At 40.6% G+C, this 11,251-nt stretch overlaps 1 pseudogene; it reads right to left on the reverse strand.

Annotated features, from left to right (window-relative positions):
- Nucleotides 1-5,333: 5,333 nt before the first annotated feature.
- LOC143856466 (cytochrome P450 86A1 pseudogene) lies at nt 5,334-7,209 on the reverse strand (annotated as a pseudogene).
- Between the last annotated feature and the right edge of the window lie 4,042 nt (nt 7,210-11,251).

An 11,251-nucleotide genomic window follows, 5' to 3' on the forward strand; every position in this document is an offset into this window, starting at 1 on the left:
TCCTAATTGGTCGACTTTCCCGGGAGATAGGTTTATATCTCTTTTTAATAGATATCCCCTCTCCTCATATAAGTAAGTTATTATCAGTGAGACTCCTTTTTTAAGAAGCCACCGCCTAAGGTATGTTACCTCTTTGAGGGGTAGTTTCCTAATTATGAACGTCACTATTTATAAGGGGAGGATAATATCTCATTCCATTATTTGTAGGTCGGTCACTAATTATTCAGAAATGCCACGTGTCGTTCATCCATGGTGGGTGCCGATTTTACCCCTAACAGGGCCCACCTGCATTAGTCTAGGGTACAACTTTCATTTAGGTAGGAGCATATAGGGTGTTCTAAAACTCACAATCAACTTCAATCTAATCTAATCATCTTCAATAAGCTTTAATCACTAGTCCAGTTTAGTTGGATAGAGTCTAGTTTAGTGGTTCTAAGCACAATAAGCATCGTAACTTAGAATAGCGCCACCGAACTACGTTAATCTTGATTCCAAAAAGAGGCTTGGATACGTAGGCAGCTTAGACAGCCATCCAAGTCCAGATCACCCATGGCACATTTTTTTAAGCTTTTAGAGTTTTAAGGCTTAAGGTCCATTGCTTGTCATGACTTCTTGTATAGGGCATGTTAATGTGTTTATTTCCTTGTCTTGAGTGTTCACACTTTAGATACATCATTTGTGTAGTTTTTCTTGTACATTCATAAGTTTAGATGTAGCTGTTACATGCTTATCATATCTTGTCTACTTGTTTTATTCACATGCTTAGTTGTAGCTCTTTATTGCTTACTTATTTATTATTTTCTGATCACATGCTTAGCTGTAGTTCTTTATCTGCTCAGGATATCTGCCAATCTTATTTACTTGCTTATCTCATCATATATCTCGTTATATTTACTATTATCTGCTTAGATGTAGTTGTGCATGTGGTTGTTTACTGCTTTCCTAGATGTGATGACTTGGGATTAGAGGTGATGAGTTAGGATTAGTGGAGAAAGGTAGCAGGGTTATCTGGTATTGGATTATCACTAGTCTTCTCCGCCTCCTCATAAGTTATGTGAGGATATTCTGATATACATACTCAGCATTGTATATATATTTTTTCATTTTGAGTGGAGGAGACGGCGGATTCTAGTGTTCATTCTAGCATCAGGTGATACTAATATCAACCATCCGTAGGACATGAATGATTTTTTTCTTTCTTTTGTATGATTGATTATCCCCGGGACATCTTCTCGGGGATGCCTGTTCCCATTTCACATGATTTTTTTCCAAAATTTTTCAGAAATAATAAAATTGCATAAGAGACTGAATTTGCTCGGACGAGTGGGGTGCCTAAAACCTTCCCCACTCGTAACAAGGTACGGACCATTTCTTCTCTGGTTATCCGTTGCAACAGAGTACATTATGGGTTATAGGGTCTTAATCCCTGGATGACGACTCTTATTTCATTTTTAGGTATGTCTTGGTTCAGAGTTCTACTCCGACTCAAGAGGTATCGCATATGCCATAACTCATGCTGTGAGGGCGCTATACTTTGAGAGAGCTGTGGCGGAGCTCTCCAACTTGTGTGGAGATAAAGAGGCCCCCCGGGCGCCTTGAGATCGGGGGTCCACTTGACCCCTTATTGATGAAGGAAATTCTGTGAACACCATAGCATGGGCAAGCAATCAGGGCGGTGGGCCATGGCAAATGGCGTCTATTATCGATGAGGTAAGAGACCTTGTTCGCGTGATCCAGCCGCAACTGCTTCATAGAGGCAGACAACGAATGAGATGGCCGATGGGTTGGCTAAGAGTGGTGTTAATCGACCAGCTGTCAGTATCGTTATTGGAGAGCTGGTGGTGTGAACTATAATTTTGGGTATTTTGGGTTTGGGAATTACATGTATGTCTGGGGTTTCTTAGCCTCAGACTGGGGACTTCGTGTCCCTCCCATGTAATGATTATATATGAATAAAGTTATCGTTACCTATTAAAAAAAAGTCCTACTTTACGGATTATTCTGGAAACTGAGAAAAGCTTGTCAAATGCCATTGTCATAGGAAATGAATTTTCTAGTTTTCGGGATAACTCATTTTCTGCTAATTTTCTCTTCAAAATTTGTAAATTTTCCCTACTTTTTATGGAAATCTGCAAACTTACTAGACCATGGAATTTCATTTTCCATATTTTTTCCACCTGAAAACATTTTTATATAATTTTATTTTGCCTATAACACGCCCATTAGTTTGGCACACTTATACACAAATTTCTGTCATTTTCCTAGTGGACCTTGGTCTGTTTGGATGCACCAAAACAGAGGGAAAGTAAACGTAGAATGACGTTTTTTCCCATAAAACATTGTACATTGTTGTATTTGGATGCTCGGGCAAGTAATATCTCAAAATACGCAAAATGCTTTGTCTAAAAACTGTCGGCCCATGTGGCACTCCATTTTGGAAAAAACAAAAAATCTCCAGTGTAAAGTGGGAAAGTAGAACTCTCTCTTACTTTTAAAAGAATCTCTTGTTAACTCTCTCTCTCTCTTACTTTTTGAGCAACTCATCTATCTTACTTTCTACTTCTCCTTTCCCCGTGGCACCCAAACAGCCATTGATAGATTTTCCCATGGCTATTTTAGTTCTCATATCCTTTTCTTGTCGGCCATGTCACACTTTCGCTTTTCCACAATTTTGCCAACGCCCAAACAGACCAGTAATTTTATGGGAAAGTATAGAAGAACAACTTTTCCAAAAAATTAAACTTTCCCATAAAATTTTGCTTTTTCAATGTTTAATTAGACATGAAAAAAAGGAGTTTTTCTATGATGAAAGGTGTCCATTATTTTTCAAAAAGTACAGTACGAACCTCTATAGGATGATCCAAACCATTTATTAGACGTGCCACAGACTAAATAGGTTGTTCCCCAAAAATCATTTCCAACGGTTGATCCTAGCCATCCGATCTATAGGGAGTTATCAACCCTCTAATGTGCTGTCCCTCTATAGATCGTGGGATTAGGATCAACCCATGGGAATGATTTTTGGGGCACATCCTACTTAGGTCCATGGTTTTAAATTTCGATGGGGACCGAAACCGAAATTTACCGAAATTCCAAATTTCGCCAATTACCAATTTTCGGCCGAAATTCCGTTTTACTGCCATTTTTTTAATAAAAAAAATATTGCTACAAAATTTCGGCCGAAATTTCAAACCCAAATTTCGACACTTAATACCAAATTTCGGATTTTGCCGAAATTTTAGATTTCGCCAAAATTTTGAATTTCGCCGAAATTTCAGTTTTCTGTGGGGTCCGAAACGATTACCGAAACCGAAATTTTAAACCATGCTTAGGTCATGGCCCATCTTATGGACGGTTTTGATCATACGGTGTGGGTCGTACAGTACTTTTTGAAAAATAATGGACTATAAGGCCTTTCATCATATAAAAACTACCAAGAAGTAACTTTTATTAAAAATGGTGGATGCTCCTATCTCGTCTCGTTGTGTCTTCAAAAGTAGTTGCTAAGAGCACTTTTAATGGGCACTTCTGGCTAAGCGAGTTGATTGGCTAATCCTCTATAGAGGGAGTTAGTCCCGTGACATGATAACTCATCCCCCGATAGGCCTACCAAGTGTAGGCCGGAACTTTAGTGGTTTGCTTGTGAGTTGTGCAAGAACTTGCTTTTGCGTGAAGGATTAAAAATTTTTTTTATCACAAGTGAAAAAAGCAACTTTAACCACGCAAATCTTCTTTATCTAAGCCATCGTATAGCTTTTGATTCAAGGAACAATTACCAATGGGAGACAAAAATTAGGCGGAATTATCAACAGGACCCATGCTTTATAGAAATTATCAACGAGGGACAAAGGAGCTCCTGTCAGTAAAAGATGGACGAAAATGCCCTTTGGCATTAACAACACGTTTTCACCTTGTTTTTCCCTTCTTCCCTCTTCTTTTACATTTCCATTTTCACCTTTTTGGTTATTTTACCCTACTAGTTATCATCCTCCATGTTCAGTCACCATTGTTGCTAGCAAGTCTTTTGAAAACTTGAAAGTAAAGTTCTTACCATCAATCTCACTATATTTAGGTTTTGTTCTTTTTTTATTTTAGGGTTTTGCACTATTTTTCATTCCTCTATTTCTGATTTTTCTTGTTTAGAATTTAAGCGGTTTGTATTTTAGGGTGTGTTATGGATATAATGCATGGATGGCTTCACTCACTTTTTAGAAGACAAGTGGTTGTATAAGAAAAAATTGATGTAATACATGAATGGATGGCTACACATTTTTTGATGTACTTAATTTTTTTTGTAATACACGAATTGGGATGTCATACATGAATCACATTTAATGAATACAACATCCATTTCCTTAGTTATTTCTGTGATGAGCAGAATTATAATGCCATTAGAAGAGTTGCTATAGGCAGGGGGTTTTGTAGCATAAGAGGTTTATCAATTCTCTGGAAGGGGTTTAGCAACTCTCAAAAGTAGGGTTACCAATTTTCGAATGGGGCTATTTCAAAAAAAAAAAACCAATTTCCGAATAGGCTTATGAAGTGCCTGAAAATTGGCCGAGGGCACTGGAGATTTGGAAGGGGGTTTTCAAGTCTCTGGGATTGGGGTTATCTAATATAAAAAATGGGGTTACCAATTTTCGAATGGGCTTATCAAGTCCCTAAAAATTGGTCGAGAGAACTGGAGTTTTGGAAGGGGGTTTTTAAGTCTCTGGAATTGAGATTATCCAGTATAAAAAAATGGGGTTACAAATTTCCGAATGGGCTTATCAAGTCCTTGAAAATTGGCCGAGGGTACTAAAGTTTTGGAAGGGGGTTTTCAAGTCTCTGGGATTAGGATTATCTAGTATCAAAATGGGGTTACCAATTTCCGAATGGGCTTGTAAGTCCGTGAAAATTGGACGAGGGTACTGGAGTTTTGGAAGGGGATTTTCAAGTCTCTATAATTGGGGTTATCCTGTATCAAAATGTGGTTACCAATTTTCGAATAGGCTTATTAATTCCCTTACGAACATGTTTTTACTTCCTGTTTTTTTTCACTTTTTCATTTTCACCTTTTTTTTTTCTACCCTACGATTCATCTTCCTCATCCGCCATTGGAAGGGGGAAGGAGAAATGCAAAACCCTAAAAAACTAAAAAACAAAACCTAGATACATAAAGGAAAATGGAAAAGTAAAATGAAAAACAAACCTACTCACGTTTCAGGTTCTAGAGCTTTCCCGCCTCCACTGGTGGCTAAACGATGAGGAAGATAACTGGTAGGGTAAAAAAACAAAGTTGAAAATGGAAAAAAAGAAAAGAAAAGAGGGAAAGAAGATAAGAGAGGGAAAAGTGAAAAAGTAAAACATGTTGCTTAAGAAAATGACATTTTCGTCTTCCTGACAAGACCTCTTTTGTCCCATAATTTCTAAAAACATTATACAAACAAACAAAAAGTCTTAAATCTGATCAAAGCATGAAAGACTCAATCTTATACACGGGACACGGCACATAATATACGCTCGTAGAAGTTGGCACACTTTTTTTTGAAATGATGAAAATACCCTTGGATTTATGCTCCACGGTTAGAGAGCAGCCTAACCGAGAGTGAGGGTAGCGAGATCCCTGGGACGAACATAGACACGCAAACCGTTCTTCATGAAAAGCGTCAGCGACATCTTCTGCTCCACCCGGTGACCGGGAAACAGCGATAGCCGGTGCCTCAGCAGTACGGCCGATGCAACCGATTTCATCTGCAAGTATGCCAAATCCTTCCCTAGACATACTCTCGGACCTCTATTAAACGCCACGAACTTGTAACTGTCCTTAGGAGGCACGAACTCGGTCCCACCTTCCGATAACCACCGTTCCGGCCGAAACTCTAACCAATCCTCCCCCCATATCGCCTCCATCCTCCCCACAGAGTATATCGAGTACGTGATCGACGAACCGGCCGGCACGAACGTACCGTCCGGTAAAGTATCGTCCGATACGACATACTTCGAGTCCACCGGCACGGACGGGTACAACCGTAGCGTCTCCGAAAGTGCGGCCTTTAAATAGACCAGTCTGTCCAATTCCTCGAAGTTCATCGGTTCTTTCACCCACTCCGTCCGATCTTCGCCACGTGTCGATTTCAAGACTGTCGATATCTCGTCAACGATTTTAGCTTCAACGTGTGGGTTTTGAATTACGATCCAGAAGAACCAGCTCAGCGCGACTGATGACGTGTCACGCCCTGCGAGCACGAAGTTGAGTGCGATGAAGCGGAGAACGGAGCTGGGGAACAAATTCCCGTTACAGTCACGCTTCTTCAAGAAACGGGAGAGGAGGTCATCTGACGATGTTAACTTCCGCGCCATGATGGCATCTGTCATGTAATTATTTACAACTTTGAGGCTTTTCTTAAGTTTTCCTTCAGTACCGAAACCAAAGAGTTTCTTGAACCGCCAGAAGAACTCCGGGTACAAGAGCCGCTGAAGAGTTGACTCGGTGGCCGAGTCGAACGCGGAAGAGAACCGGTTCTCAGGCAAGTCCGGGGAGAGAGTCTCGGGATCTTTCCCGAAGGTAAGGCCACAGATATTGTCGAATGTGAGGCGGAGGAGAAGGTCTTGCAAGTCCACGGGAGACTTTTGAGAGGCTGCTGTTGCTAAAATGCTCCATAGGCGTAGTTTAATAGAACGGTTCACCCACCTGGCCATGGCCTGGCGGAGAGTCCGGGTGGTGAACTCTAAAGCCGCGGTCTTTCGTTGGATTAGCCATGTTTCTCCATCAGTGTTGAAGATGCCCTCGCCGAGAAGGTCATGGAAGGCCACTTGCCAGTTTGGGCCTTTTGGGTAGTTATCGAACCGTGAATGGAGGATGTGTTCCAGGTTTTTGGGATTGCACGTGACAGTCACGAGAGCTTGTTTTCGAGCAAGGAAAGGAAGAGTTATTGTACATGTTTGGTATGTTAAGGAACCGCCGGTTTTTTTTAGGTTGGAGGCGATCCAGTCGTGGATGCATGACCGGTTCGCGATTAGACCGGGGAGGCTCCCGACGAGGGGCCAGACTTTTGGACCGGTTAGGGTTTTTGCGAGGATCCAGAACCAGAGGAGGTAGAGTGAGATGGAAGTGACTAGAACAAAGAAAAGAAGGGTTTCCATGTGTTAGATTAGATGTGTTCAAGTGGTGAGAGAGTTAGTGTAGTATATATAGTACGGAGAGAGGTGGGTCTGAGGTACTTTGGTTTAGGAGGGCAAGGAAACGAATTGGATTTTGAGGTTTCTTATACTAGGAAAAATGCACGTGCGATGCACGTGGTATCCATTTAAATTATCCATTTGAAATTGTACAGACCACATCATAGGTTGATCTAAACCATCCATGTTGAGAACCTCAACTGAAGCCGGGTTGTTTTGGATTTTGAGAACCAATAGTGAGCCACCAATAATCAGTTTGTAACTTGTTAGGGATAAAATCGGCACCTACCGTTGATGAACGACACGTGGCATTTCCTAGTGATTAGGAGCCGACCTATGGGATAAAGGAATGAGACCTTATCTCCTCATTATAAATATCACCGTCTATAACTGGGGAACCGACTCTCAAAGAGGCAATATACTCTAAGGCGGTGACTTTCTAAACATAAGGGTCTCATTATTAGTAACTTATTGATATAGGGAAATAAGGAATCTATTGAAAGTAGATATAAACTTACCTCCCGAGAAAGTCGACCAATAAGGAAAGACTCCTAAAACAGTAAGATTCTATTTATTATAGACTCTATTCTCTATAAAATGAGACCCTCACCTTCATAATGGAACTACGTTAGACTTGATCCCCAAAGAAGGGGTACGTAGGCAGCTTGGGAAGACCAAGTTTAGTCCCAATCCTTCTCCATCAAACGTCATTGGTAACACTTTTGAACTTCATCTTCTTCCCTTCAAATTACATGTGATTCCGATTTCTAGCTAAGTATTGTAATATCACAACTTTGGTACTCTTAACACCTTTCTGTGAGTGCAAGTCGTGTACAGGAAAAACTCTAGCACCGCTAGATCGCATAGAGCGGATTTCGGCATCATCAGATTGGTGCCATCCGTGGGACCGTCATGACAAATTCGAGATCAAAAACCTTGAAATCAATCGCCAACCCACAAGGCGAAAGAGTAATGACCAGGATTCAAGTACAGGCTATAATCCCCGAGAATCAAGTTCCGGAGGAAACGCCTAACAACGAAGATATCACTCCAGTCACTATGACCATGTTCAACCAACTTGCGTCACAAGTTGGTGATGTTTCTACTACCCTTCAAGAAATATTAAGGTGTAGACATCCCATTTTGACCGAAACCCCAATAATCTGGTTCGATTAGAAACCCTTTAAAATCGATGAAGGTGTTAACCCAAGCCCTTCATTTAGGGGACTTGCCGAGTCCCATTAGCATTTTCCTTTCTCTTTTAGGAGATTTTTTTAGTCTTTTAGACACTCTTAGATACTAGTTCTCTATCATTGCTAGGGCAATGAAAGAGTCATCTAGAGCCCCCATTAGGAGACATACCTTGTCTCATGAAGCAATCCTCTTTTGGAATCGAGCCTATTTCTTTGGGACTATACCTTGGATTTAGTATAGAGTCAACCATAAGGAGACACACTCTGTCTCATCAAGGCGATTCTCCTTTCGAGATAAGCCTTGTTGTTTAGAGCAGATCCCTTAGGGAGGTTATCTTGATTTTGATAGATAGTGTACCCATAGGAGGCATGCCTTGCCTCATTTATAGAGTCCTTCTCTAAGTTGTACCCCAGCTTGTATCCTCTACTAGTTAGAGACCAACTTAGTCTGTTAGTTGCCTAATCCCTTACTTTATCATTGCAAGGGCGATGATAGAGGTACTTGGAGCCCACCTTTGTGTCTGGGAGGCATGCCTTGCCTCATTTATAGAGCCTCTATTTGGAGACAAGCCTTGTCTCATTTAGAGAGTTTCCCCTTTAGGAGGCTTACCCAGTCTCATGTTAGAGTAACCCCTTCTTCTAGAGAGTCTTTGACTCTATTTGCCCTCATTTTGGTAGTGTTATTAGAGAGTCTTTGACTCACTCGTCCTTTTGGTGTAATTATTAGAGGTTCTTTGACTCATTCATCTTTTTAGTGGTATTATTAGAGAGTCTTTGACTCATTCATCCTTTTGGTAGCATTACTAGATAGTCTTTGACTTGTTTGTTCATCTCATTAGTGTTATCAGTTAGGAGTTTCTCCTTAGTGCAGTTATCACTCTTCTCTATAAGAGACTAGCAAGTCTTATTATAGCTTTGTTTGCTTAGGATCTTAGATCGTCGTCAGTATTCTTAGGATATTGGCTTACCTGGTTTAGGGGTTTCCCCGTTAGCCATAGGGTTTGGCCCAGGGTGTTGCTTTGTGTGTTCCCTCCGGTCTTTGACCAAAAGGGTGAAATCAAAATTTTAAAATCCAAAAAAATATGTTAAAACATTTAAAAATCCAAAAAAAATATTAAAATATCTTAAAATTGAAAAACAGTTGAAAAATATTAAAAACCTTAAGTCATTTAAAATGCTTTAAACTTCTAGGAGCGTAGTAGGAGAGTTCGTTTTCGAGCTACGTTGGCTTGATCCTCTTCCACGAGGTACGTAGTGCAACTTGGGATCTGTATCCCAAGTCCAGCCAAACTTTGTAAATAAAAAACATTTTCAAAACTTTTGAAAGCACAAAAATATTTCATAAACCTGTTTTTAAAAAAATCTTCCTCTAGAGTTAGGGTTTTGTCCTAGATAGAGAGTTTTAGAGTTAGGGTTTTGTCTTTTATTTGTTATGTGCTTGTTTATGCTTGTTTTAGAGTTAGGGGTTTGTCCAAGAGTTATAGGAATGCCTCCGTCCGGTTAGTTGGCGATCCACATCGCCGACTGATTACTAGAATATGATGTGTTAGTCCACCATTTATTTTTCTTAGGGCATACAGCCTAGTTACACATAGGTTGTAGGAACCACCTGCATTAGTTTAGGACTAACCTGCATTTAGTTAGGGCATATAGGATGTCCTAAAATCTACAATTCACTGAAATCTAAATAATCGCTCAAGAAGCTTTAAGAACTAGTCGGTTTTTTAGGTCGAGTATAGGATAGAAGTCTAGGTGTCTTAGGCATCCTAGCTTAGAATAGGCGCGAGGAACTACGCTGCTCTGATTCTCGTAGAGGCGGGGATACGTAGGCTTATTTGGATGAACATCAGACCATCCAAGGACTCGGGCTCAATCGTTTAGAGTCTTAGGATTTGTTATGTAATGTGTTTTGCTATGTTTTCTTACTTTCATCTGCAGACCTTATACCTTTAGCTGTAGCATGCATATGTTTGCACACCAGAACTTAGACACTCATTAGGCATGTCACTCATAATCTAGCTGTGCTTGGGTGACACATCTTTTATTTTATTTTATGTGTGCTTATTATTTCATCTCCGAGTCATGCATGATTAGGTAGACGTCCACTCGGGAATATTTGTTCCCATTTCACATGATTTTGCTCAAAATTCTTTGGAGTTAATGAAAATGGCATAAGAGACCAAGTGCTTGCACTCGGACGAATTGGGGGTGCTCTTCGGACCTTCTCCATTCGTAACAGGCACGAACCCATATGTATTTCTGGTTATCCATTGCACAAAGGATTTGATTTTGGGGTTCCATGGCCTATCCATGGATGGCGACTCTGAGTTATTTTATGTACGTTATGGTTTAGGGATTTATCCTTGGATCAAGAGGTATCTAGTTTGTATCGCCACTCGTGCTATGCTATGAGGGTGGCACCGTTTCGAGAGTTCCTTGGCAGAGCTCTCCTTTCATGTGGAGATCTTTGAGCATGTAGGGACTCGTTTCCTCACCATCCTCGGATCGGGGTCCACAGGCTGGCTACTCCACTGGGGAGTTCTTGAAACATTGCCTAACTCTATAAAATGCCATTTTAATTAACTTTGAAGAAATTTGGGTTAAAATCATTTTAAATGAGAACTTTATCGTTAGAATCCAGGGACACCAGATATGTGCGTAATTAAAACGAGGGATTCATACACTGCACATCATACATTGTCATATCCTTCATTCTTTATTTCTTTCGTTGTTTTTCATTATTATTGGCTCCACGAAAATAGATACAGTGCGTGCCAGATTGGGAGGTCATTACCCTGACGGAACTGCTGGATCTATTTTCAAGCTATGCGCCGGTGCTGCAGCCGTAGACATTGGGCGTACTTTTCTCTACAGCAGCCGATGAGCAATGAAGCATA

Source organism: Tasmannia lanceolata, unplaced genomic scaffold, assembly GCF_043159265.1.
Source record: "Tasmannia lanceolata isolate RefF3 unplaced genomic scaffold, GAP_Taslan_0.1 ptg000023l, whole genome shotgun sequence".
Lineage (NCBI taxonomy): Eukaryota > Viridiplantae > Streptophyta > Magnoliopsida > Canellales > Winteraceae > Tasmannia > Tasmannia lanceolata.